General features: G+C 39.6%; 1 protein-coding gene across 1 annotated transcript in view; it reads right to left on the bottom strand.

Annotated features, from left to right (window-relative positions):
• Positions 1-8714, bottom strand: part of GNAI3 (G protein subunit alpha i3) — a 49008-nt gene that overhangs the window by 31953 nt on the left and 8341 nt on the right. The window lies entirely within an intron of this gene.

The following is an 8714-nucleotide window of genomic DNA, read 5'->3' as shown; positions in this document are numbered from 1 at the left end:
AAAAAAAAAAAAAAAAAAAAAAAAAAACACAAAAAAACTGAATGGAATTGGCTTTAAGGACATGAAAATTACCTTTTTTGCCTTTAAAACTTTAGGTTGTTTTTATTAAAAAATATTGTATACATAAAAGGGAATACTTACAGCAAATGTATATAACAAAAATATCTATGTACCTATTGTCCAGCATAAAAAATTAAACATTACCATTTATCTTTGAAGCAACCTATGTGTCCCTCCCAATATCAGTTACTGTTTCATTAAATATTTCTAGAGGGTAAAATATGTAATGACAGAGGGGGAGATGTTTTTTAAAGGCCCTAACAACCAAATGGTTTGTTCTGAGTTTCACATCCTTCATCAATTACATACATAGACAATAATTCTATCATTTTACAAGCATCACAAACCATAAAGCAGAAAGTAAATAGGCATTTTACATTCATAAATCATCTAAGGAAGGGTTGGTTTGAGTTTATTTTAAAAAAAGGCAGCTCACTCAGCTAAGCAGCTCTCCTCAAAATGTTATCACTTAAAGGGGGAGAAGTACATAGAGTTCCTTCCTTGGCTTTGAATGCTTAAGGGAGCAGTCACTTGTGAGCAAGGACAGGGATCATCCTCTGGCTGCCTCAGTGGTTTTTGTTTGTTTGTTTTCTGAGACAGTGTCTTGCTCTGTCACCCAGGCTAGAGTGCAGTGGCATAATCTCTGCTCACCGCAACCTCTGCCCCGCCCCAGGGCTCAAGCAATCCTTCCCCCTCAGCCTCTGGAGGAGGGGACCACAGGCGCACATCACCACACCAGCTAATTTTTGTATTTTTAGTAGAGATGGAGTTTCACCATGTTGCCCAGGCTAGTATCAAACTCCTGAGTTCAAGCAATCCCAAAATGATGAGATTACAGGCATGCGCCACTGTGCCCAGTCTCAGTGTTCTAATTTTGGCCTGTGGTATGTTTCCCTCTACTTATTTGAAAGTAGGGCAGCAAAAAGCCATTTTGATGCTAATATTAAATTACGCAGTATTTATATATGACATGACTGAAAACTGTCTTTTGTTTAAAGGGAACAGAACTGACAGAAGCAACTATAATGCACAAATAATCCAGAGATTTCATTTTAACCCATAGAAATAATTATTCATTACATTGCAGATGTCCTCCAAAGTTAATTGCAATGCTAAATCACTTATCAAAACACCTACATCCTAAAATTCTACAATTTTGGGATTTAAAATGTTGAAATCATATTCCTCCCTACCTAGGACCCTCTAACATCGATAGCTGCATAGAGCACGTTTCTACAGGTGTATTTAATCAAATGTAAATCAAACTACACTTTCAAAATTCACTAACAGCAAACACTACACACTGAGTTGCCAGATAAGAATGCCTGCAATTTCAATTTCCTTTACTATAATAAATGCTCACCAAAGCTGTTAAGCTAAAACCCAAAACAGTCTGGATTTCACATATGTATTTACTTCTACTTAACCTTTTGTTACAGCATGAATTAGTGGAGGAATGGCAAAAAAAAAAAAAAAGCTGGTAATAAGAAGGAGAACAATGCAATCTCTGGGATGAGTTCCCCTAAATTTTACACACACACACATACCTTGGTATCCACAGGGGATTGGTTCCAGGACTCCCCTAGGATACCAAAATCCACCAATGCTCAAGTCCCTTACATAAAATGGTGTAGTATTTGCATATAACCTACACACAATCTGCTGTAAAGTTTAAATCCTCTCTAGATTATTTATAATACCTAATAAAATGTAAATGCTATGTAAATAGTTGTTATAATTTTTGTCATACTATTTTATTTTTCCCAATATTTTTGATGTCATTGGTTAAATCCAGATGCAGAACCTACTCCATATGTGTGCATATATATTTTGTGTAGGTACATACACACACACATATATTCATAGCATACACATACATACATAATACAGCTTAAACTACAGCTACCAAAAAAATTCACATAAACACTCTCCAAATCCTCTGCATACCTTTTCAGGCTCACCTTCTACACTCTTCCTGTACCAACCCTTCATTTCTTTTTTTTTTTTCTTTTTGAGACGGAGTCTTGCTCTGCCACCCAGGCTGGAGTGCAGTGGCCGGATCTCAGCTCACTGCAAGCTCCGCCTCCCGGGTTTACGCCATTCTCCTGCCTCAGCCTCCCGAGTAGCTGGGACTACAGGCGCCCGCCTCGTCGCCCGGCTAGTTTTTTTGTATTTTTTTTTTTTTTTAAGTAGAGACGGGGTTTCACCGTATTAGCCAGGATGGTCTCGATCTCCTGACCTCGTGATCCGCCCGTCTCGGCCTCCCAAAGTGCTGGGATTACAGGCTTGAGCCACCGCGCCCGGCCTGCTATTTAATTTTCAAAGCCCATTTCAAATGTCACCTCCTCTGGGAGGGCCTCCCTGATGTAAATCTCTCTCTCTCTTCCTCCTCCTCCTCCTTACAAAATTGACTATTCCTTCTGTAATCACATTTTATTACCATTGTTTACTTGCATATCTCCCCTACTTGAACTGCTTAAGAATTCTGTGTATTTCTCATTTATATCTCCAGGCTGGAAAATAAGTTAATACATGAGCCTTCCACTGAACAGTGCAACACTGAAAACCAAAAAGCTCAATAAAAAGTAGCCTTGACTAAATGCAATAGCGTATCCTGGATTGGATCCTGAAGCAGAAAATTAGTGGGAAAACTGCTGAAATCTAAATAAAATGTGAAGTTTAGTTAACATTAAGGCACCAATATTAATCTCTGAGTGTTTACAAATGTACCATAGCTACGTAAGGTATCAACATTAAGGAAAAACAGGTGTAAAGTATATAGGGACTCTGCACTATCTGCAATGATTTTCTGTAAATCTAAAATTTTCCCAAAATTAAAAGTTTATTTTAAAAAAATTAAGTAGTCTAGAAAAAGTTTAAAGAACTACTTCAACTTTTGCTGGGGACATGAATGTGGATTTTAATTACAAACATAATAACAAAAATATAATAAGAAATACTTTTCTTCTTAGAAGCAGAAGGAGAAAGGAAGCAAATTATTCTCAATACCCTGGAATGAACCAAAATTAAGACTGCACTATCCTAACATATACCTCAGGACTACATTACCTACATAAGTCATGGTAGTAGTTTTATCATTATATCAAACAAAGCCCTGTTTTGAAGTTAATGATTCCCAAGTTCTAACTTGAAGAAATACAGGGAAAATGTTCTGTTAAAGATATGTCACTTTAAAACAACCCTTCAAAACTCACTTTCACATCAGCTCTTTAAGAGCAGTGAATCAGGTCAGATAAGGTGGCTCACACCTGTAATCCCACCACTTTGGGAGGCTGAGTTGAGAGGATCACTTGAGCCCAGGAGTTAAAGACTACCCTGGGCACTGTAGACAGACCCCATGTCTACCAAAAATTTAAATTAGCCTAGCATAGTGGTGCATGCCTGTAGTTCCAGCTACTCAGGAAGCTGAGGCAGGAGGATCACAAGAGCATTGACTAGAGAGGACTTTTGCTGTTTCTCAAATGACTTTTTTTTTTTTTTTTTTTTTAAGAGACAGGGTCTCACTCTGTTAAATTTTTTGTAGAGACAAGGTCTGGTCATCTTGCCCAGGCTAGTCCTCCGGCCTCAGCTTCCCAAAGTCCTGGGATTACAAGACTCTGCCCAGCCAGTACAATTTAAATATACAAACAGAGTGTATGTTTTGATCACAGCAAGGCATGCCTGACTCAATAGCTGCTACAGCTAGAAAAAATTCAGAATATTATACTGAGCAGCAAAATAATAATTATTATTATTACGACTTAGAATACTATCTACTTCCAAGAGCAATAAGAATTCCTTGAGATATAAAATACTAACATTGTTCAAAACACAGATGTTTTGTATTAATATTAAAAACATGGCCGGGCGCGGTGGCTCAAGCCTGTAATCCCAGCACTTTGGGAGGCCGAGACGGGTGGATCACGAGGTCAGGAGATCGAGACCATCCTGGCTAACATGGTGAAACCCCGTCTCTACTAAAAAATACAAAAAAAAAACTAGCCGGGCGAGCTGGCGGGCGCCTGTAGTCCCAGCTACTCGGGAGGCTGAGGCAGGAGAATGGCATAAACCCAGGAGGCAGAGCTTGCAGTGAGCTGAGATCCGGCCACTGCACTCCAGCCTGGGCGACAGAGCAAGACTCCATCTCAAAAAAAAAAAAAAAACATTTATCCATCTGAAAACGTGACTTGGTGACAAAAAGAGGCCCTAACAGCAATTAGTAATGGGATCAACAAACACAATAACATCTCAGCTAATCCTTAACAATCTTCCTTAAACTTTTAGGTATCTAAGTCTAACTTGGAAATCAAAGGAAGTTCAGATCTGAGGACTAGCTCTTCCTGAAACTTGTTTCTAAGATCACTAGACCATTATTCAGGTACAAGTTAAACAAATTTGGTCTTTTAGGTATCTTTCTTCTTTGCATAGTTCACATCAGACATATCAATTTGTTACAACTTAACAGAAAGTCATGAAAAATAGGGTATTTCACTTACATAAAGCACTGTATCTATCAAAACTAGAACAATTAAACAGTGATCCTAACACAATGTTATTGAGTTCAAGCAGCTTGAATTACAGAAATGATACAGCTGATTACTAAGCCGGTAACAGGATCACCTGGACAGATAAAGGCTTAAAGATAACTTTAACTTGCTAAACACCGAAAAAGAATTATACCAAAAGACAATTAAAATTGGAGGGGAAGTCAAATACTAGAGTGATTTCTTTGTATTTTCTTTTGAACATTGACATTAGGGGTACTTCATGAATTTACATTTTTCACGTTTTAACTTCAGTTTTAACTATCTTTCTAACCAGCTTTATGATATTAAACTAATTTCAATCAAACTCAAGAATAAGAGACATAACACAAAAATAGTTATCTTTATAATTTGCTAAAATATTCCATCTGGTTAACAATACTAAGTTCACAGACAAAGGACCCCTGAGGTTCAATTTAAATCCCTCAGTAGTAAAAAGAAAGGAAAATGAAGCTCAGTGATAAGGACTAATCTCTCAATTTTCAGTCTCTTTGCCCTATATTAATTGCATGGTATCTTCTATTTCTGATGTGAGTTACCAGTTCAAAGAGATGTGTTTTATTATTGCTAGTCTACTATATTTTACTGACTAGAAAACAAAGTTTAAAAATGAACTTCCGTAACGTGAACAAATTCAGTGCACACTGCTCTAGACATTTATTTTTCCTTTTTTTTTTTGAGACAGAGTCTCGCTCTGTCACGCAGGCTGGATGGAGTGCAGTGGCACAATCTCAGCTCACTGCAACCTCCGCCTCCTGGGTTCAAGCAATTCTCCTGCCTCAGCCTCCTAAATAGCTGGGATTACAGGCGCACACCACCATGCCCGGCTAATTTTTTGTATTTTTAGTAGAGAGAGAGTTTCACCATGCTGGCCAGGCTGGTCTCCAACTCCTGACCTAGTGATCTGCCTGCCTCGGCCTCCCAAAGTGCTGGGATTATAGGTGTGAGACACTGCGCCTGGCCGACATTTCTTATTAATGAAGACCTGCATCCCTTCTTCCCCATTCCCTTCAACAAGCCCTGTGCTCCCGCCACAGAACTAAACTAGAGGTAAAAACAAAGCATGGATAGCTTAACTCTATGAGCAATCTACTTTGCCAAATGTTTTACCTACTCTCTAACAAAACTTAGAAGCAAAATTATTAATAAGGAGCAAAAATAGTGTTTTATTTCTTCCCTTAGCTTTGGACAATTTTCTGATACTCATAAAAGTAGTAAGAGGAAAAATTAGCACCAAAAAAAAAAAAAAAAAGCCAGGGTGATGATGAAGCAAAGACCCTGAGCTGGTTATATGCGTTTTAAAAAATTAATTCCTAAATTAAAATCAAAGGTAATTAAATTCAGGTTACATTAACTATTCTGAGTTGAATGTGTTGATAATGGGACTTTAAAATCCTGTACCCTACTTCAATTTAATTTTAAATTTTGTTTTTGTTTTTTGAGTCAGAGTCTCACTCTGTCACCCAGGCTAGAGTGCAGTTGTGCCACATTGGATGCCTGCAACATCCACCTCCCAGGTTCACGTGATTCTCATGCCTCAGCCTCCCAAGTAGCTGGGATTACAGGTGTGTGCCACCACACCTGGCTAATTTTTGTATTTTTAGTAGAGACAGGGCTTCAGCATGTTGGCCAGGCTAGTCTGGAACTCCTGACATCAGGTGATCTGCCCACCTCAGCCTCCCAAAGTGCTGGGATTACAAGCATGAGCCACTGTGCCTGGCCTAATTTTAAATCTGAATTTAAGTTCTCTCTCCCAACCTTACAAGATAGTAATATTGAGAATGAGCAGGCACATTCTCATGAACTAACGAGAAAGTAAAGCAGTGATATGTTTAGTTCCTCAATATTCCCATGTCATTCCATTATGTTCAACTTATATTTAGTGAGTGCCTACTAGGTGTTAGGCATTGTCATCTCTTTATTAAGCATTAATTCTCTGGCCATGCCTTTAATAGAGAATTTGACCTACTCCAGTCCTTGAAAGGGTTACCTTATAAAACTCATGATACCCCATCAACCCTGCTATACCCCAACCATACATGACTGGATTGTGGTTGGCACATGACAAGGTTGGGCCAATCTGATACTCTTTCCCAGGAATGGGAATGGGATCCTGCGAGCCTGCATCAGATAACATGAAGCACTTGAACTACCAGGTCGGGCAGTGTGTGAGCCCCAGAAGATGTCAGAGTAAGCCAAAGTTGAAGACTCGGGGGAGGTCATTCTGCTCTAGGAGAAATAGGGGAGAGGGTGGGGGTTGGGTATCACAATCCACATACATACAACCTACCTGTATTTCATTTCTTACCTATTCTTGAATGTCTAACACCTATGAAGTTGCCTACTGTGTCCTTTCAATATATCTCTTTTACTTGTGACTTGTATGAGTGGTGTTCCTATTCCTTATGGGCAAAACCACTTTAGCATTATATTAGGTCCTGCAACAGATACAAAGATGAGAAATACTGAGTCCTCCTGCCCTAAAAGACCATATTGTTAGGACCAGATAAGTTCATAAACAACCATATATAAGGCAGACTATAAGTGGCATAAAAAGTACTATGAGGTTTCAAAAAGAGAGAGTCATGTCATATCCAATTCAGAACATCAAAACAGTTTCACCAATGGTGAGGCATGGTGACTCACATTTGTAATCCCAGCACTTTGGGAGGTCAAGGCAGGGTAGATGACTTTAGGCCAGAAGTTTGAGACCAGCCTGGCCAACATAGTGAAACCCCATCTCTACTAAAAATACAAAAAGCAACTGGGTACAGTGGTGCACACCTGTAATCTCAGCTACTCAGAAGGCTCAGGCACAAGAATTGCTCGAACCTGGGAGGCAGAGGTTGCAGTGATGCAAGATTGTGCCACTACATTCCAGTCTGGGCAACAGAGTGAGACTGTCTCAAAAGTTTCACGGAGGAAAGAGAACTAAATAGTAATCATAACAGACAGCAATCTGAGATTTTTTAAATGTATTTACTAAGAAAAATAAAATATTAAAATCCTAGGTCAGTCTACCAAAACCTTAAAGACCAAAAATCTGGAATCTAGTAATGACTGAGTCATAGGACCTCACAACTGACTGGCTGTAAGAGAGGAGTTAAAAACAAGTGCTGTTTTCAGTCTAGATGATGTTGAGAATGGTGGTACTGAAACAGAAAAGTTCCCAACAGGTGGATTTGGGGGTGAAGAGTGAAGGCAAGTTCTGTACTGGATAAACTGACTTGAGGTAAGTAGCAGGATGTAGTTCATTAATACGCTGGGGGAAGAGCAGAAAGAGAAGCCATCTCAAGTAGAGAGAACAGATGTTTCAAAAATTCCAAGTAAAAAACCGTCCTCTAATAAAGGAACCAAAAGCCTCTTCACAATGTCTCAGTTTTTTCTTCCGCGTTTTGAACATTCCATTTTTGCATAGCTACTGATTTTCCTGCCATCTGTCTCTCTATATTGTTTTTTCCTGGTTACAGATGAGGGACTTTTAAGAATGGAAGTTAGAGCCTGAGCACAGTGGCTCAGCCTATAATCTCAACATTTTGGGACACTGAGGTGGGCGAATCACTTGAACCCAGAAGTTCAAGGCCAGCCTGGGCAAGATGGCAAAACCCTATCTCTACAAAAAATTAGCCAGGGGTGGTGGCATTAGCCTGTAGTCCAAGTTACTCAGGAGGCCGAGATGGGAGGATCGTTTGAGCCCGGGAGGCAGAGGTTGCAGTGAGATTGCGGAGGTTGCATTGAGATTGCACCCGGGCGACACTCCAGCCTGGGCGACACTCCAGCCTGGGCGACACTGCACTCCAGCCTGGGCGACAGAGCAAGACTCTGTCTAAAAAAAAAAAAAAAAAAAAAAAAGAGTGGAAATTAGTGGAAGGACCTGATGAAACACACACACACACACACTCCTTTCCCCAAGAGAAAGTATGCTGTAGAAGAAACCAGGGAAGGAAGAGAGACAGGATAGGAAAAAAGGAAATATCTGCAGAGGCCTAACAACTCCCTTTTCCTTCCCAAGAAGCTAGAGGATGAAGAAGCTCAGCACCACAGGGGAGGAATGGCATAGTGCTTCAGGTTTTACTAACCATCTCTAAAAGATCTCTAGGCCAGGAATCA

This window comes from Rhinopithecus bieti, unplaced genomic scaffold (genome assembly GCF_001698545.2).
Source record: "Rhinopithecus bieti isolate Rb0 unplaced genomic scaffold, ASM169854v2 scaffold_48884, whole genome shotgun sequence".
Lineage (NCBI taxonomy): Eukaryota > Metazoa > Chordata > Mammalia > Primates > Cercopithecidae > Rhinopithecus > Rhinopithecus bieti.
The sequence above is the reverse complement of the archived record's forward strand: the minus strand, read 5'-3'. Positions and strand labels throughout refer to the sequence as shown.